A 20,248-nucleotide genomic window follows, 5' to 3' on the forward strand; every position below is an offset into this window, starting at 1 on the left:
GTAATAAAGGAGAGTGGAAAGCAGTATCCCAGACGAAAGGGGCAGTAAGAGGAAAGGTACAGGCCTGGAACTGACCAGTGTGACTGGAGAAGGTGATGTGCAGAGGGAAACGAAGAAGTTGAGCAGGAGAAGTAAGGGGGCCAATACATCAAGAAGAGCCCCATTGCTCATGATAAAGAACTTGGGGCTTTAAGCAAAGGGCAAGCATGAACAGTTCTGAAAGCAGGGGTGAGACTCAGTTATTTTAGAAAGACTACTCAAGTGGCACCATGTGCACGAGATAAATTACAGGGCACGAGACTCCAGTCAGAGACACCGTTAGGAGCCCGCTGCTCTCTCTCATGCTCTTCACTACGAATGAGCTAAAGAAATGATTCTACTTCCTTGGAGATTTACATATTAAGGTGGTTTCACTACAAGTGCTGTCTTCTCTTGTTGGGACACAATTTGTCAAAACAAGGATCAGGCTTTGGCTGGTCAAAAAAAAGAAAAAAAGCCTTGAGCACTGCTTCCAAAGGGGTGGGGGCTCCCAGTTCAAAGCTGCAAGAGACAGGCCTTTCTGACCTTGTATGACAGCCCATCAGGGACCATGCAGAGCAGCCTTGAGAAAGAGCTAATGCGAGTCAGGAATGTCTGGGCACACCGGGCACACGGGAAGCGGCCTGACCGATGTCTGTATGGTGGGGAGCTCGGGAGTCTCCTGGGACAGAACATGTGCTAAGGGAAGAAAGGTCTGGTTTGGCTGTAAGGAAGTCCTAAGGATGGGAAAATTCTGAGTTCAGCCAGGTATGTACCCCTCCAAATTGTCTCTTGACCCAGTCCTACCGGGTTCATCTCAAAGTCCTCTGTTGAGCAAAACACAATAAACAAAGATGGAAACACCTTGGAACTCAGGCATTCCTGCTCTGGAGCCCTTCTACTGGAGCACAGGTAGAGCTGACAGGCCTCCTCTATACGCCTCTGGCACCTGAGGGCTCGGGGTGGCAGCCCGTGAAGAACTATAGAAGTCACTGTCCTTTACAGACTGACACAGAACAGTGTGCCAGCCATGCCTACCTACAGCAGCTGCGCCCACCACAGGAATGGGCACGCCTGCAGAGTCCTCTGGGTGACACGGCAGGGACATGGTAACAGTAGACACGCTATGAGCTCATAGGAAGCACACCCCAAAGAGTTGCTAGGGGCCCGGTAGAGCCTCAGCAGAAGCAGCTGGGGGGTCAAAGGAGGCTAATTTGTGTACTGGTATGAAGGTAGGATAGCCTCACTGGAAGTCCTCACTTGTCAAATTCTGGATGACTGTTGTTCCCACAAGGAAATAGGGATAATTGTGGAACAGTCTAATGTTAAAGAAAAATTCAACTTTAACTAGGTCAGGCAGAAAACTTTTAAGACTGCCTACTCTGCCACAATTTGACATTATCTCCTCTAAGCTTAATCATGTGAATGACAGATATTTGTGTAATGACTTAACCAGTGTTTCTGCTGTCCCCAGTTATGTAAGCACCTCTCAAAACCTCTGTTATTTCCCTATATCTCTTCCTAAGAACCAACCCGACCTGTATGCAAATGTTTAGGTAACAAGGGATTTTTAAGAGCATGGTCATAATGAAATCCTGGAATATCAAATGTCAAGACCAGGACCCTGAACAAGACAGCAGGAGGAACTCTTTCATCAGGGAAGGTGGGCGGAATTGAAAGAAATCCAGGAGAATTACTGTAATGTGAGAGACTGTAAGTCATACCAATTACTGTAATCTCATGTTATAACAACTCTCTCTATAGCTGAGTTCAGATATTGCTCTCCTTGTACAAGGCGGACAGTGTGCAATAAATAAAATCTCCAAAGACTTTCCTGCTAAGACTCTGCTCCAAATTACTCTGAGATCCTAAGAGCCCAATTTACTGATGGATGGAGCTTGAAGAGCAATTATAATCAAAGTGTTGTTTCCCTTCCAATCTTAAACTAAGAATCATGCCACAAACGCATAAACCAAATATTGCAGTGCTAAATCAACAGACTGGTACACATTGGCCTTCTTTCTGCTCCCCAAATATGCCAAGGTTTTCTCCTCACCTTCTCATCTGTTGACCTCTTTTACTGAAATACTCTAAACCCAGATCTTTGCATAGCCGCCTACATAGCGTGCAGGTCTCAACTCAAACGTCACCTCCTTATGGCAGTTCGCAAAGTTCTACTTCTTGGCCTGGGTGGTAGTTACAGGAGTGTGTTCACATTGCAGAAATTCATCAAGCTGTGCACTTGACTTGTGCTTAATTTTTTGTACATATGTTATACGCTGACAAAAAAGTTTACATTGCAAAATAAGTCACCTCCTCAAGGTAGTCTTTCCTGATAAAACCATGCTCCCTACCCTCTCGCTCCCACATTAGCCTTAGTTATCATCTTCATGGCACTATAAGTGTCTCAAATTAACTTGTTTATGCTTGCACTCACTTATTTTCTGTCTCCTTTTCTAGAAAGTAAGACCATGAGAGAACAAGGACAATATCCATCCTGTTTCATGCCATATCCCTAGTGGCTATAACAGTGCCTGGCAAAGAGTGATTAAGAATACACAGGAGGCTAAGCGAAGGAGAATAAACAGGGGAGTGTGCTGTGTACGTGCTCAGTTGCTCAGTCGTGTCTGACTCTTTGCAGCCCCGTAGATTGTAGCCCACCAGGCTCCTCTGTCCAGGCAAGAATACTGGAGTGGGTTGCCATTTCCTACTCCAGGGGATCTTTTCAACCCAGAGATCGAATCCGTGTCTCTTGCATCTCCTGCACTGGCAGGTGGATTCTTTACCACTAGTGCCACTTGGGAAGCCCAAACAGGGGAGAGGAATGATAAATAAGGGATTAACAGATTAACATATCATCAAAAAGGCTACAAATAAATGTTGGCAAGGATATGGGAAAAAAGGAGCCCTTGTACTTTCTTGGTAGGAATGCAAATTGCTGCAGCCACTATGGAAAACATTATGGTGGTTCCTCAAAAAACTGAAAATAGAACTACTATACGATCCAGCTATTTCACTCTTGGGTATACATCCAGAAAAGAGAAAAACTCTAATTCAAAAAAATGCATGTACCCCAATATTCACAGCAGCACTATTTATAATAGCCAAGACATGGAAACAATCCAAGTGTCCATCAACAGATGAATGGATAAAGAAAATGTGGCATGTATATATTACAAACACACACAATAATATTACTCAGCCATAAAAAGAATGGAATTCTGAATCTGAAGCAAAATAGACAGATCTAGAGAATATTATGCTTAATGAGATAAGTCAGACAAAAAAAGACACATAATATATGACATCACTTTTTAAATATAAATTTATTTAATTGGAGGTTAATTACTTTACAATATTGTATTAGTTTTGCCATACATCAACATGAATCCACCACGGGTGTACACGTGTTCCCCATCCTGAACCTCCCTCCCACCTCCCTCCCCATACCGTCCCTCTGGTCATCCCAGCGCACCAGCCCCAAGCAACCAGTATCATGCATCAAACTTGGACTGGCGATTCGTTTCATATATGATATTACACGTTTCAATGCCATTCTCCCAAATCATCCCACCCTCTCCCTCTTCCACAGAGTCCAAAAAACTGTTCTATACATCTGTGTCTCTTTTGCTGTCTCGCATACAGGGTTATTGTTACCATCTTTCTAAATTCCATATATATGCATTAGTATACTATAATGGTGTTTTTCTTTCTGGCTTACTTCACTCTGTATAATAGGCTCCAGTTTCATCCACCTCATTAGAACTGAGTCAAATGTATTCTTTTTAATGGCTAAGTAACACTCCATTGTGTATATGTACCACAGCTTTCTTATCTATTCGTCTGCTGATGGACATCTAGGTTGCTTCCATGTCCTGGCTATTATAAACAGTGCTGCGATGAACATTGGGGTACACATGTCTCTTTCAATTCTGGTTTCCTCGGTGTGTATGCCCAGCAGTGGGATTGCTGGATCATAAGGCAGTTCTATTTCCAGTTTTTTAAGGAATCTCCACACTGTTCTCCATAGTGGCTGTACTAGTTTGCATTCTCACCAACAGTGTAAGAGGGTTCCCTTTTCTCCACACCCTCTCCAGCATTTACTGCTTGTAGACTTTTGGATCACAGCCATTCTGACTTGCGTGAAATGGTCCCTCATTGTGGTTTGGATTTGCATTTGTCTGATAATGAGTGATGTTGAGCATCTTTTCATGTGTTTGTTGGCCATCTGTATGTCTTCTTTGGAGAAATGTCTGTTTAGTTCTTTGGCCCATTTTTGATTGGGTCATTTATTTTTCTGGAATTGAGCTGTAGGAATTGCTTGTATATTTTTGAGATTAGTTGTTTGTCAGTTGCTTCATTTGCTATTATTTTCTCCCATTCTAAAGCCTGTCTTTTCACCTTGCTTATAGTTTCCTTTGTTGTTTAAGCTTTTAAGTTTAATTAGGTCCCATTTGTTTATTTTTGCTTTTATTTCCAATATTCTGGGAGGTGGGTCATAGAGGATCCTGCTATGATTTATGTCGGGGAGTGTTTTGCCTATGTTCTCCTCTAGGAGTTTTATAATTTCTGGTCTTACATTTAGATCTTTAATCCATTTTGAGTTTATTTTTGTGTACGGTGTTAGAAAGTGTTCTAGTTTCATTCTTTTACAAGTAGTTGACCAGTTTTCCCAGCACCACTTGTTAAAGAGATTGTCTTTAATCCATTGTATATTCTTGCTTCCTTTGTCAAAGATAAGGTGTATGACGTCACTTTTATGTGGAATCTAAAATACAAAACAAATGAGAGAGCATGGAGCACAAGAGAAACAGACTCAGAGATACGGAAAACAAACTATTGGTTACCAGGGGCGAGAGGGAAAGAGGGAGGGGCACGATAGGGGTATGGGACTAAGAGATGCATACTATTGTATATAAAATAGATAGATATCAACAAGGATATATTGTACAGCATAGGGGATTAAGCAATTATCTTGTAATAATGTGTAATGGAGTATATTCTATAAAAATATTGAATTACTATGCTATATACCTGAAACTACTATAATAGGCAAATCAACTATACTTTGATTTTTAACAACTTCTAAACATAGCAACACTTATTCAAACATTTACTGTTTGAAACCTGACATTTAAATATAAAATGGATTGCTTCTTTAAAGAACATGAGAATCTCCCTGCTTTAGTTTTAACTGCACTGATTTATCTTGAAGCCGAAGGTGATGCTTTATGAGTAAATCCTTCCGTGAAAGTAGAAAATTGTTCAGTTAACAACAAACTGCCTATCTTCTAGGGGCCAGACACTGTGCAGCATCCTGGCAGAGAAGGAAGAAACACAGGATAAAATAATAAATCCCAGTCCCTCCTTCCACACCCTGCCAATCTCAGTTGATTACCCTTGCTTCTTAGTTCATGAGAAAAATGAAACCCCAAGACAGAACCTCCAGTATTCCCACCACCAAATCTATCACCTTTCCAACAGCTGGACCCATATACTCCAGTGGCAGTGGGTGAAATCAGAAACAGCCAAGGCAAGATCTCTACCTCAATCTCACCTTCCAGATCTCGTAAGAGTGCCTCTGATAGGTGAAAGCTGAATTACATCCAGAACTGTAGCTACAAGGGAGTCAGGGATCATTTTTCTCCCATTCCATATATAACCCAGCAGCAAATTTCGATGATCCCACCTTCAAATTATATTCTGAACTCAACTGTCTCTCACCTCCTGTACTAACAGGTATCACCCTAGTCCAAACCACCATCATTTCTACCCAGACAGCAAGGGTCTCCTAACTGGCTCCTGATTCCAACTACACTCCTTTACAGTCTATTCTCCACACAGCAGCCAGCATGATTTTAAAGACTAAATCAGATCATGTCATACCTCTGCCCTCAACTCTCCAATGGCTTTCCATAGCCTCTCATAACGCTGCAAGGAAAAATAATAAACAGCCTACTTTCCAGGAAAAACAGAGGGGTAACAAAGGCATAACTTCTACCTCATGTTTTTGCCTTCTAAACTTTAGGCAAGTACCAGGCAACTGAGGGAATCTAAATTACATCTAGAACTTGAACTGCAAGACAGGCTGGGGAAATTTTAGTCGTCTGAGTCTAGAAAAGCTCATAAAAAGAAATTGGAATATATATTGAGGCCAATCCACCATGTCCCCATGATGTTCACTGCAACAGCATTTACAACAGCAATCAATAAATAGAAAATAGAATAAATGAACAAAAGTAAAGGGCTGGTAAAATAAAGTGTACTCTATTCAGGTAATAAAATAACACAGTTATTTTTGAAGGACATTTTATCGATGACATGAAAAATCTTACAATATGTCAATTCCCAAAACAAAGTGAACAAAAAGCAGTGAATTCAATTTGAATTAAATTGTCCCCACTTTAAGGGACAATAAGTGAATTCTAAATGTGGCCTATGTATTATTTTTGCAGGTATGATAATGGTATTGTGATTATGTCAGACAATGTCTTTGTTTTTAAGAGATTAATGATTTAGTGTTGTGAAATTTTTACTTTCAAATAATTCAGAATAAAAGCAGACAAATTATTAACTAGGAAATCATGAACGATGAAAATCTAGGAAAATGATACACAGGCATTCATTGTACCATTCTTTTAACTTTTGTGTTCAAAATATGTCAAAATAAAAATTTGGGGAGAAAAATGCTGGGTAACAGTGGCTAGTTATTTGCAAGACTGCACTGACTTCAGGCTGTTTCCTTTGCTAACAGCACATGTTTAAAAATGCATGCTCTCAGAATGCATGTATACAATGCTGTCATCTCCATAACCCAATGTGGCTTTAGGCTGCTGTTTCTTTTCTCATTCTTCTAATGTGTTTTGAGAAACTGCAACTGTTCCAGAGACTATCTCTCTTTCTCCTTTCTTCTCATTGTGCCCCCTTCTCTCACTGCCCCCCACCACCCTAACACACACAAAATTGTTGAATCAGTGATGTCAAATGTATGGCACATAAGCCACCAGAACCCCTACCAACCAAGGCAGTCATCACTAATTGATTTAGGTACTCTTTCCTGCCAAACCTCATTATCTCTCCGAATCCTGCTAAACACCGCTCTCCAGGTAACTTTGATTAATGCATGGCAGCTGGCATGTGAGATTAAACTTTTACCATATATCTATTCAATAGATTACTTTAGCAAAACCTTAAAACACTGGGGGGAGGGGGAAGGAAATGGTGGGACAAATCAAGAGAGTAACATGAAAACATACGTTACTATATGTAAAATAGACAACAAATGGGAATTTGCTGTATGACTCAGGGACCACAAACCAGGGCTCATTAACAACCTAGAGGGGTGGGAAGGGAAGGGAGGTGGGAGGGAGGTTCAAGACGGAGGGGACATGGGTAAAGCCATGGCTGATTCATGTTGATGTTTGGTAGAAACCACCACAATACTGTAATTATCCTTCAATTAAAAATAAATAAAAAACTTTTTAAAACCTTAAAAAATTATGACTGCCATTGTAACCAGGAAGGGTTAATTTTGAATTTACACTGGATCTGTTTCTGTGACTTTAACCCTTTTTGTTATTATAAGCATACATAATGGCTTGCCTAGGTCCCATCCCTGGGTTGGGAAGATCTTCTGGAGAAGGGAATGGCAATCAACTCCAGTATTCTTGTCTGGAGAATCCCATGGACAGAGGAGACTGGCAGGCTACAGCCCATGGGGTCGCAAAGAGTTGAGTCGGACACGACTGAGCAACTAGCGCTACACTACTGCTACAATGGCTTGCCTCAGGGAGATAACCTGACCCGGTGCACCAGTGGAGGACTGTGCCATTCGTGAATTATTCGTGGCAATGGCACAGCACCTTGTCTGCTGCTTACTGGCCCAGAAATTCACATTTGGGGAGGCCAGAATCACAGATAGAGCTGACATCTTTATTTGTTGATATGACAGGAGATATTGCATTTCACACCACCCATGAAATGACTGTAGGGAGGTGAAACTAACACATCCCCCTATGTGAGGCTTGCCATTCTAGGACATATCTGCAGGAATTACATGGTCTTTTTACTTTGTTTCCTCGCCTCCCCCATCTCTGATCCATAAAAGAACGTAGCAACCAGGCCCTGACAAGATGGTTATTTTAAGGCGCTAGGCTGCCATCTTCTCAGTCAACGGGCTCCTGAATAAAGTCCCTTACTAGCCCCAACACCTCAGATTCATCAACTTATCTTGTGGTGATCAGGGCAAGATTGGACTCGGTAACATCATGAGTGTCTCTGAGGCCATGGAAAAAAGAGTTCAAAATGTGAAGCCAAAGACCTCTGCCTCTTACTTCCTCACAGGGCAGTTGAAATGAAATCATGGACACTTTGTAAATGCCAGACATTTTACATATAAAGAGTGGCATTATGAAAATGGAAAATTCACTATTGGAAAAGTCACTGCTAGAGTGTTGATTATAACTCTGAATAGAGGATGAGTTCTAAGAGCCTAAACCTTTTTTTTTTTTTTTAAGCCAATTCAGAAACAGGGTAAATTCTGAATTCTTTGTGGATTCTTCATTTCTAGCTTATGAAAGGGCTCAGTACTCAGATCTTTTCTAATCTCATGGCTTTTAAAGCAATTCATATGCTGTTGACTCTCAAATTTTAAAAGCGTAACAAGATGTTAAAAAGGGAATTTAGACCAAGGCACGATAGATATCAAATACTACAGTAAGGGGCAGACACAAATCAGTATTTTCAAGGTGGGTTTCTAAGAACAGTTTAACCTGGGGGCCTCACTGTAGCCACTGTCATAAAATGGTCCAGTTACCAAAGATTAAAGATAATTTGTAACAGGTTTTCTTTTTATTTTTTATTTATTGATTTATTTTCTTTTAAATTTTTAATTGGATAACTGCTTTACAATATTGTGTTGGTTTCTATCATAAATCAGCCATAGATATACCTCCCTCTTGAACCTCCCTTCCACCTTCCACCCTATCTCACCCCTGCAAAAGGTTTTCTTTGAAGAAAGCTATGCTGTGAATAGTTTCTCTCCCTGGAGAATGACAGGAAATCCCCTCAGCTCAGACCGAGTGACAGAGCAGGACTCAGAGAGCTAATATGTATTCCCTGCGGTTTAAAGAAAAGGGGTTGGGAGAGTTGCTTAATTAACTGGAGTCTGACCCCACCCTGCCACTGGGGAATCTAAAGGTAAGAGGTAGCTAAAGCAATGGGTGGCGGCTGAGAAGAGATTCCCTTGGGGATAGCCAAGGCACAGGGTGTATATTTGCAAAGAGCAGGAGGTGAGCCACACTGGAGTCAATAAGAGCCTCATCATCCTAGCTCAAGTGTTCTGCTCGATGGGGTGCTGGGACTGTAAATGAGAAAGTCTGTGTGGAGCGAGCTATGGGAAAAAAGCACAGCAGCTGGAGGAATAGGGTGCATCACCCACACCAGAGGAGTGGACCACAGCAGTGGAGTGCCACAGAATTCACAAAAGAACCAAGGAAGACACAACGATAACTGTTACCAGCCTCCGAGAAAGTGAAATCATGTTAGGAGAGCCCCAGCCAAGGAAGAACTTTCTGATCTCTTTCTCCTCTACCCTCCTAGTGGAGTGCTGAAACCAATTCCAGAGCTGCTGAAACCATAGCTAATGAGATGATGAATAAGAAAAGGGGTCAGGGAAAGCCAACCATAATTTCTTCCCAGTGTGGGTGGCTGACCTGCTATGGTACAGAAGTTGGAAGCAGAAGAAACATGACCTTTTAATGAAGATTTAAGTATTAAGTAGGGCCTCCTTGGTGGCTCAGATGGTAAAGAATCCGCCTGCAATGAGGGAGACCTGGGTTTGATCCTTGGGTCCGGAAGATCCCCTGGAGGAGGAAATGGCAACCCACTCCAGTATTCTTGCCTGTCCCATAGACAGAGGAGCCTAGCGGCCTACAGTCCATGGGGCCACAAAGAGTTGGACATGAATTTGCAACTAAACACACAAGTATTAAATAACAAATTGAACTGGACATTCTTGTTTCTGAATGAAGTGTCTGGTTTCCTGCTTAAACAAAACCATGGGACTTTCTTATACCTAAAAGGGCCAGAAAAATCATGGTGCCTACCAGAATTTTCACCCAATGGCAGGGAAAACTCTTCCTCTACTGAATAAATGTTAAAGGGACATTAGGAAACAAAATTAAAATTGCATTCCGATTGATTCCCAGAGCTGTGCTTCTTCCCAAAAATTGTTATAGTGGTATAATAGGCATCTCAGAATTATCATATCCAAAAACAAATTCTTAATTTCCATCTCCTAGATTTCCTACTCTTCCTGAAGTCTTTCCATCTCATTAAAAAAGAACTCTCATCATTCCTCTTGATCAGGCCAAAATCCTTAATGTCATCCTTGAATCCTTTCTTCCTTTGGCATGCTAGATCCAAACTATCAGTAAACTCTACAAGTTCTAGTTTCAAAGTCATTGTGAGTCCAACCACTTTTTACCACCACCTGATCGAAACTACATTGTGTCTCCCCTTTGCTGTTTACTCTCATCTCCCTACACTCCACTCTGAACACAGCAACCCAAAGGGACCCTTAAAACATGTAAGGTCTGTTCTAGAGCCTTCAAGGCTGTCATTGTGTAATTAATTAATTTTTAAATGAAACAAAGATGCTTATTTCTAATGATAAAAGGTACAATTCACAAAGATAGACATTATAAACCATTAGACATCTAACAACAACAACGAAAAAGATACACAGAGCAAAAATCAGAAGAAATATAAGGGAAAAGAAAAAAAATAATCATAGACATCTTACCATTTCTCTGAGAATATTTTATCAAGTCCAGAAAAAATAAGAATAGGACCATCTTGAATGATGTCATTAATAATTTAAATATAATTATTTCATATTTATATTAATATTAATTTATATTACTCTTATAGCATACACAAGTATATTTAAAATTTTGTATCTCATACCTTGCTATTACTTCCATGGGACATTTAGAAAAACTTCAGTACCTTCATTGTTAACTTAGAATGAAAGCCAGTGTTCTCAGAATGCCTACATGATAGAGACACTGGTCTTTTTCAAACCTCATCTCCCAGCACCCTCTCCTTGCTCGTCACAATCTGGCCACAGTGGGATCCTTGCTTTTCCTCAAACTTGCTAAGTGCTCTTCCAACTCAAGACTTTTCTCCTCTGTTCCTTCTGCCTGAAATCCTCTCCCCGTTGCAGGTTTCTGCTCAAATGTCACCTTATCAGAAAAGTCTCTCCTGGCTGCCTAATATAAATAGCAACTGCATCTTTCCCTTCTCTCCTACTCCTGAACTCCCTACCCTCCTTCTTTACTAAAGTTAGACCCATGCCACTCAGACCCACCTCAAATACTATGCATTCATTTGCTTGTTTATGGTCTGCCTTCCTCTACCAGCATGTCACAACCCAAAGCTAGGATTTAGCTTTGTCTGTGGTTGTGAGCACTCAGTATTTTTTTTTTTTGAGTAAATGAATATATTAAAGCACTTAAAGAGATCCTAAGCCACAATAATTTTATATTTAAAAAGCTCTTCCAGGGTCCCTTATAATATCTGAAAACTAATCCTGAAGTAGAGAAGAGCTGGATCCCCTCGGCCTCCTCCTGACTCCTTTCAGGCCTACTCTCCCTGATCCCATATCTCAACAGGAACGCATTCCCCGTTCTCACACTAAAGGCCTTCCAGAAGTCAGACAGGGCTGAAGGGAGCCCATGGAGTCTCTCCCTGGCAACCGTGGTTGCACATTAAGACTTCACTCTGACACAAGAAGTACCAAGGCCGAATCTGGGGCCCTCTAGGTCTCTGTTCTGACCGCCAGACCAGAATGTCTGTCTCTCTTAATTTGACTGAAGCTCTGTTTAATTACTAACTTGGTAGTTTCTGCTCTCTGCTTAGCTGCTTGTCAAGTATATGGCACTTTTGATAATTTCAGGGTAGGAATTTAGTCTATTTTGGTAATTGAAAATCAGCCTGGAGCCAGAGTTTCCCTTTTATTCAGAAAGACGAAACAGACAGCACATGAAAGGCAGGCACACTGTAATTTTGTCTTTTCTGATGCATTAAAAGCAGGCCTCTGCACACTGGCTGCTTGCTGTCATCTGAAAACCTCTACTGGGCCTGTAAATATGAAGTCTGGTGCTTTCACATCATTAGTTTGTTTTTTTTTTCTGCGTCCAGTTTGGTTGGAAAAATTACACAGCAATGACAGGAGACCACAATGAGAGACAGGCTGGGGGTGCCCAGAAAGCCTGGGGACTAGCAGCTGGGCCCTGGGTTTCAGGACTGGCTCCACAGCACTGGTCTCGATAACTGAATGCTTATCTAAGACAGTTTCAGGTGGATTGACAAATTCTTTAATATTTGTTCATTCAAACCAACATTTATTTGGCACATCATAAATATCAGAGACAGAAGTTCCACACATGAGAAGACATGATCCGTTTCCCCAGGGAGCTCTTGGTCTAATGAAAAGATAAATAGGAAGAGAGTCATATCAATCTTGTTGTAATCAAGATGTGCAGAAAGCACTCTGGGAGCACGGGGATAAAAGGGAGTCAGTCTACTTGAAAGATGAGTAGCTATTTACCAGGGTTCATGATGCGGGCTCAGGACAGACAGGATAGCCCATACAAAGGCCTGAGATACCCAGTGCTGAAGAGAAAAAGGAAAATTCAGTGTAAGCTATGGGAGAGTGTGAGGCTGAGGATGGTGTGGAAGCAGGAGGATCAGAGGAAATGTGAAGAAAGTAAGACCTGACCCATTTAACTAATGGTTCAGTTCAGATCAGTTCAGTTGCTCAGTCATGTCCAACTCTTTGCAACCCTATGGACTGCTGTCACAGAAAAACTTGAAGTCATGTGGTAAAATGGGCATGAGAGAAGTAATAGCTAACAATTATTGGGCACTTATTACCAATTCTGAGTACTTGCCACTTAAATCTACAGTGTTCAGAGATGCTAAGTTGCTCGCCCAAGATGATGCAGCTGAGAAGAGGTGAAGATAGGAATGTAAAGGCAATCTGCAGACCCTCAACAATCACACTACCTTGCCAGAAGTTTACAACTATTAAATAAGCTAACAATTATGAAAGCACATTGCAAAGGGTAGAGTGCCACCCAAGTGGAGCGCTAGTGTTCATTAGTCTTGTTACAAGGAGCCACAAACAGGTCTTTCTTCACTGATACTTGACAGTGCAACCCTGAGCATTTTCTCCCAGCTCCGAATAGCAAGCAAGCAAGGCTGGAGAAGACAGATCGCTGTGGAAGAAAGGAAAGAAGTCTGGGCTTTCATGATTCACACTGGGGGGATGGAAGAAGGATAAAATCAAATGAAGCAGCCCTTCTGAAAGCTTAGCCTGTGCTGGCACCTACTGGTGCCCATGGTAGATGTGCCAGCTTCATGGGGAATTATGCCCTGGAGGACAGATGCCCCAGGGCAGTTATACCTGTGAAGGGGATGGTAGGGAGAGGAGGGGCAGAGTTACAGCTGGTCTAAAAGGCTGGGAGACTTTTTCGCACCTGAGAGGCTCCTGTACATCTGTGGGGGAAAAAAACTTTCAGCCGGGAATTCACTAATAATAACCATTACTAAGCACTGCCTGTGGGCATGAACTGCACTGAGGGTCTTACACACCTTCCCCAAAAATAGCAATACCTCAACCCCACCAGCTCAGCAAAAATGCAGATAGCTCCAGGAGGTTACCTGACTGGACCGGGTAACCACATAACTAACTAGTAACTGACAAACCCAGTTTAGGATCAAAGCTGAATTTAATTCATACTCTCTTATAGCACCAGGATGCTTCCAATAGACTTACACTCAAAGCTTATTATTATGCCTGTGATCCTGGCCCTGTCAACTCACCACTGGGAGTTTTGTTTTGATTGATTAGTGAGTTGATGCTCCTGCCTCATTCCAGAAGAGGTTTACATCTTCAATCCTCACCTGCAGTATGAGGACAAAGCCCTCCCAGTGTGTTTGTAGAGACTCTGAAAAAGGGATTAGGTCTGGGGCTTCCCTGGTGGCTCAGAGGGTAAAGCGTCTGCCTGCAATACAGGAGACCTGGGTTCGATCCCCGGATCAGGAGGATCCCCTGGAGAAGGAAATGGCAACCCATTCCAGTACTCTTGCCTGGAAAATCCCATGGACAGAGAAGCCTGGTAGACTACAGTCCACGGGATTGCAAAGAGTTGGACACAACTGAGCAACGACTTCACTTTACCTTTAAACCATGAAGTGAAGAAGAACTAAAGAGCCTCTTGATGAAAGTGAAAGAGGAAAGTGAAAAAGATGGCTAAAGCTCAACATTCAGAAAACTAAGATCATGGCATCTGGTCCCATCACTTCATGGCAAATAGATGGGGAAACAGTGGCTGACTTTATTTTTCTGACCTCCAAAATCACTGCAGATGGTGATTGCAGCCATGAAATTAATACACTTACTCCTTGGAAGGAAAGTTATGACCAACCTAGACGGCATATTAAAAAGCAGAAACATTACTTTGTCAACGAAGGTCCTTCTAGTCAAGGCTATAGTTTTTCCAGTGGTCATGTATGGATGTGAGAGTTGGACTATAAAGAAAGCTGAGTGCCGAAGAATTGATGCTTTTCAACTGTGGTGTTGGAGAAGACCCTTGAGAGTCCCTTGGACTGCAAGAAGATCCAACCAGTCCATCCTAAAGGAGATTAGTCCTGGGTGTTCATTGGTAGGACTGATGTTGAAGCTGAAACTCTAATCCTTTGGCCACCTGATGTGAAGAGCTGACTCATTTGAAAAGACCCTGATGCTGGGAAAGATTGAGGGCAGGAGGAGAAGGGGACGACAGAGGATGAGATGGCTGGATGGCATCACTGACTCAATGGACATGGGTTTGGGTGGACTCCAGGAGTTGGTGATGGACAGGGAGGCCTGGTGTGCTGTGGTTCACGGAGTCGCAAAGAGTTGGACAAGACTGAGCAACTGAACCGAACTGAACTAAAACCACGAAGAACTGCTACCTCATAAAATAGCTATCTTTGAACTTTATGTCTCCAAATAGAAACCAGAATCCTAAGGTGCCCCTGGAAATGTTTCCAAACTTATCAACATAAGAAACCACAGTCCCAAGTCACTTGTCAGTTAATGTTCACATCCTGAAAAATTCTCTTCTCCCTGCGCATCCAAACAAAGATTCAGAAAGCTCATTTTCTAGAGTTCAGTTGAAATTTAAAGGAAACAAAGATACTAGGTTGAACTATGTGAAATTACTAAAGGGGTTCAACACAATGAACGCAGGTCTTCAAAAAGACAGTACCTTTATCACTGCAAAATGACTGGGAAAGCCCATCCTGGGTCAGATGTCAGCAGGCAGGCATATGAATCATCTGCAACACTGTTTAACATGAAGATTCGGGCCCACCCATAGATTCAGCACTGGAGTTGGGGTGGGGTAGTTCAGGAATTCAGCTTTCTAAAAGGCATTCCAAGACAGAAGAGGGACTACATTAGGGGACTTCCTCTTGAGCATTTCCCAACTGGAAGTCTATTCTCTCCCCAATAACTCCGAAGGACAGCATCTCAAGATGCTGCACTTCTCAAAGGGCACACTTAGTCTACTGAAGTGTTAGTCACTCAGTCATATCTGACTCTTTGCCACTCCACAGACTGTAGCCCACCAGGCTCCCTTGTCCATGGAATTCTCAAGGCAAGTATACTGAAGTGGGTAGCCATTCCCTTCTCCAGGGAATCTTCCCGACCCAGGGATCGAACCCAGGTCTCCCACATTGCAAGTGGATTCTTTACCTTCTGAGCCACGAGGGAAGACAGGGAGGTTCAGTTTGAGGGCCTCTGCTATAAAAGTAGGCAAGACCTGGTGACAGTTTCAAATCCAACCTCCACAACTTTCTACTTGGCTTCTTTACAGAAGTCTTCTGAGTGCCCAGCTTTTTTGTTTTAATGACCCACCCCTCCTTCTGTTGTTTTTTAATTTTGTTTTGTTGCCTAAAATTAATAATTATTGCAAGGCAATCTGCACCACTTTTTGAAAAGCTGCATTTGGGTAATGTGCCCATCACTCTACCCTCCAGGAGAGAATTACTACAGCTCCACCAGTTAGTCCAGAGACTATGTCCATCTTTCACACTGCAAACCCAAACCAAAGCCTCATTATTTCTACTGTTTGTTTTGCTGCAGAATGGTAATATTTACATGGAAATGGGTTTTTCCTCTATCCTATAATTTGTACTGCTTACTTTTCCTTTTTGGACTTCTTTGATGCTGCTGAAGAAAGAAGTCCACAAGAATCTGGAGAAACGAAGAGTGGGCTGCAAGCAGGAGTAAGTGCAAGTGTTGTTGGCTTCTCTGTCTCATAAACCCCCTACCACCACTTTCCCTACCTTGACTAAGCTATCTCCTTATTTCTGCTTTTCTGCCTCTTACAGCTGGGCTGAAATATGTCAACATTATCACTGACTTACTATAAGACCTTCAGTGGGTCTCTTTCTCTCTCCAGGCCTTGCTTCCCATGTGAAGAATGAAGGTATACAAGGAGACAATCTCTAAATTTAGTAACTTTCATAAGTCCACTGGACTGTCACTCATTCCTCTGAGAGAGACATGTGACTTGGGGCAACTTATTTAACTCCTGTGATAGACCATCAAGGTCAGTCACATCCTTCTCTTTTCTATCTCTGATGAAGAAAAAAAGTTGCTTCTTATTCCCAAGACACAAAAATAGAAACCAATCTATGATCCCTCAGAAGTCCCTGAGTTCCAATGATGATACCATTACTGCATGAAATTCTTCAAAGACTTTCCAGTGCTTCAAATCCTCTATCACAGCCCTGACACATCCACCACACCCACTGCCACACCCTCCAGCCCCAGTACAACCTTAAAACCTCCTAAGGTTAATTTCTGCCTTTCCTCTCCCCTTTATTTCTTACTGGAGGGTTCTACGAGAAACGTAATTCCACTTCTAAGGATATAGTCTGGAAAAGCATTTTAAAATATCACAATAAGGTACACAAAAGGGTATTTACTGGGGCCTTGATTACCATAATAATAGGAAAAATTGTGCATCAGCTAAAAATAATAATAATAATAAAACTCTGAGAAATCCATTTGATAGAATATTCTGCAGCAGTCCAAAAGAATAAGGCAGATCTATAGGACCTGCCTCTTGAGAAACCTATATGCAGGTCAGGAAGCAACAGTTAAAACTGGACATGGAACAACAGACTGGTTCCAAATAGGAAAAGGAGTACCTCAAGACTGTATATTGTCACCCTGCTTATTTAACTTATATGCAGAGTACATCATGAGAAACGCTGGGCTGGAAGAAGCACAAGCTGGAATCAAAATTGCCCAGGAGTAATATCAATAACCTCAGATATACAGATGACACCACCCTTATGGCAGAAAGTGAAGAGGAACTAAAAAGCCTCTTGATGAAAGTGAAAGAGGAGAGTGAAAAAGTTGGCTTAAAGCTCAACATCTAGAAAACTAAGATCATGGTATCTGGTCCCAGCACTTCATGGCAAATAGATGGGGAAACAGTGGGAACAGTGTCAGACTTTGTTTTTGGGGGCTCCAAAATCACTGCAGATGGTGACTGCAGCCATGAAATTAAAAGACGCTTACTCCTTGGAAGGAAAGTTATGACCAACCTAGATAGTATATTGAAAAGCAGAGATATTACTTTGCCAACAAAGGTCCGTCTAGTCAAGGCTATGGTTTTTCCAGTGGTCATGCATGGATGTGAGAGTTGGACTGTGAAGAAAGCTGAGCACTGAAGAATTGATGCTTTTGAACTGTGGTGTTGGAGAAGACTCTTGAAAGTCCCCTGGACTGCAAGGAGATCCAACCAGTCCATCCTAAAGGAGATCAGTTCTGGGATTTCTTTGGAAGGAATGATGCTAAAGCTGAAATTCCAATACTTTGGCCACCTCATGCGAAGAGTTGAGTCACTGGAAAAGACCCTGATGCTGGGAGGGATTGGGGGCAGGAGGAGAAGGGGACGACAGAGGATGAGATGGCTGGATGGCATCACCAACTCGATGGACATGAGTGTGAGTGAACTCCAGGAGTTGGTGATGGACAGGGAGGCCTGGCGTGCTGTGATTCATGGGGTTGCAAAGAGTTGGACACGACTGAAGGCAATGGCACCCCACTCCAGTACTCTTGCCTGGAAAATCCCATGGATGCAGGAGCCTGGTAGGCTGCAGTCCATGGAGTCGCTAAGAGTTGGACATGACTGAGTGACTTCACTTTCACTCTTCACTTTCATGCATTAGAGAAGGAAATGGCAACCCACTCCAGTGTTCTTGCCTGGAGAATCCCAGGGACGGTGGAGCCTGGTGGGCTGCCATCTATGGGGTCGCACAGAGTCAGACACGACTGAAGCGACTTAGTAGCAGCAGAGCAACTGAACTGAACTGAACTGATTGGTACTAATAAGTAGACTGACAAAACATATTGTTGAATAAAAGAAGAATGCTGTAGAATGGGATGCATAGTATATCCAAAAAATTAAATGTACATACTCTAAGTATATATATAGAGATATATACACATACACATATATACCCATACACAAGCCTGCGCGCACGCACACACGCAAATGTGCAAATATATACCAGAGGTTCGGAAGGATGTGTAACAAACTGGTACCATTGTTTACGTCCAAGGTAGGGAGGGTCAAGGGGACTTTATGTGAAATGTTTTAACAGTTTTACTCAGAGGATATAATCATAAATCACTTTTGCCCCTAAATACGTAGTGAAGTGAAAGTGAAAGTTGCTCAGTCACGTCTGACTCTTTGTAACCCCATGGAATAGTCCACAGAATTCTTCAGGCCAAAATACTGGAGTCAGTTCCCTTCTCCAGGGGATCCTCCCAACACAGGGATCGAACCCGGGTTTCCCGCATTGCAGGCAGATTCTTTACCAGCTGAGCCAGCAGGTAAGCCCCCTAAATACATAACAATAGCACAAAATGGGAGGAAGGAAAAGTTATCTTGTTGTAAGGTTCTTACACTACACATGAACTCGAATAATATTATTTGAAGATGACTATTCAAAAATGTGATAAAGATGAATATTAAATAAGATCAATTTTTATTAGAAAAGAAGAGGTTTAACAAATAAAACAAGAATGAGGAGAATAGAATCATAAAAAATAATCCACAAGTAAGTTAGCAAAGAGGGAAGGAACAAAGAACAGATGGAACAAATAGAAAACAACCAACAAGATGCTAGATTAAAATATAACCATGTCAATAGTAACAACGTAAGTAATCTATACACCCTAATTAAAAGGCAGAGACTATCAGATGGATTAAAAAACAAGACAACACATTATGCTGTCTACAAAAAACTCACCTTCAACATAAAGATATAAATAGATAAAAGGTTGCTGCTGCTACTGCTAACTCACTTCAGTCGTGTCCGACTCTGTGCGACCCCATAGACGACAGCCCACCAGGCTCTGCCATCCATGGGATTCTCCAGGCAAGAACACTGGAGTGGGTTGCCGTTTCCTTCTCCAATGCATGAAAGTGAAAAGTGAAAGTGAAGTCGTTCAGTCATGTCCGACTCCTAGTGACCCCATGGACTGCAGCCCACTAGGCTCCTCTGTCCATGGGAGTTTCCAGGCAAGAGTACTGGAGTGGGGTGCCAGGGCCTTCTCTCGATAAAAGGCTAAAATAATGCAAAAAGACCATGCAAACACTAACCAAAAGACAGCTGAGCGCTTTATGAATATTAGAACAGGACTATTACCAGAAATAGAGAGTCACTAGATAATGATTAAGGGGACAATTAACCAACAAGACATAAGAATCCTATATATATAATATATCTAACATTGGAGCTTCAAAATGCATGAAGCAAAAACTGATAGAACTCAGAAGAAAAACAAACAATTCCATGATTACAATCAGATACATCAACAGCCCTCTCACAGCAATAAAAGAAGCAGAAAGAATTAGGAAGGACAAAGACCACCTAAACAACATTATAAACCAACTTGACCTAATTAATATTTATAGAGAACTCTAGTCAGCAAATAGCAGAATACAAATTCTTTTCAAGTACAATTGACTACTGAAAAACACAGGTTGGAACTACACAGATCCATTTACATGTGGATTATTTTTCAAAAGTAAATACCATAGTAATACACAATCCCTGGTTGGTTGAATCCATGGATGTGAAACCTTGGATA

At 41.9% G+C, this 20,248-nt stretch overlaps 1 long non-coding RNA gene across 1 annotated transcript; it reads left to right on the forward strand.

Moving 5' to 3' along the window:
- The first annotated feature begins 675 nt into the window (after window positions 1-675).
- LOC133253129 (uncharacterized) lies at window positions 676-1,847 on the forward strand. Its single transcript, XR_009738201.1, has 2 exons — window positions 676-1,250; window positions 1,575-1,847. It is a non-coding gene; the product is annotated as an uncharacterized LOC133253129 (long non-coding RNA).
- The last annotated feature ends 18,401 nt before the right edge of the window (window positions 1,848-20,248 follow it).

The sequence above is a fragment of the Bos javanicus genome, chromosome 8, assembly GCF_032452875.1.
Source record: "Bos javanicus breed banteng chromosome 8, ARS-OSU_banteng_1.0, whole genome shotgun sequence".
Classification (NCBI taxonomy): Eukaryota; Metazoa; Chordata; class Mammalia; order Artiodactyla; family Bovidae; genus Bos; species Bos javanicus.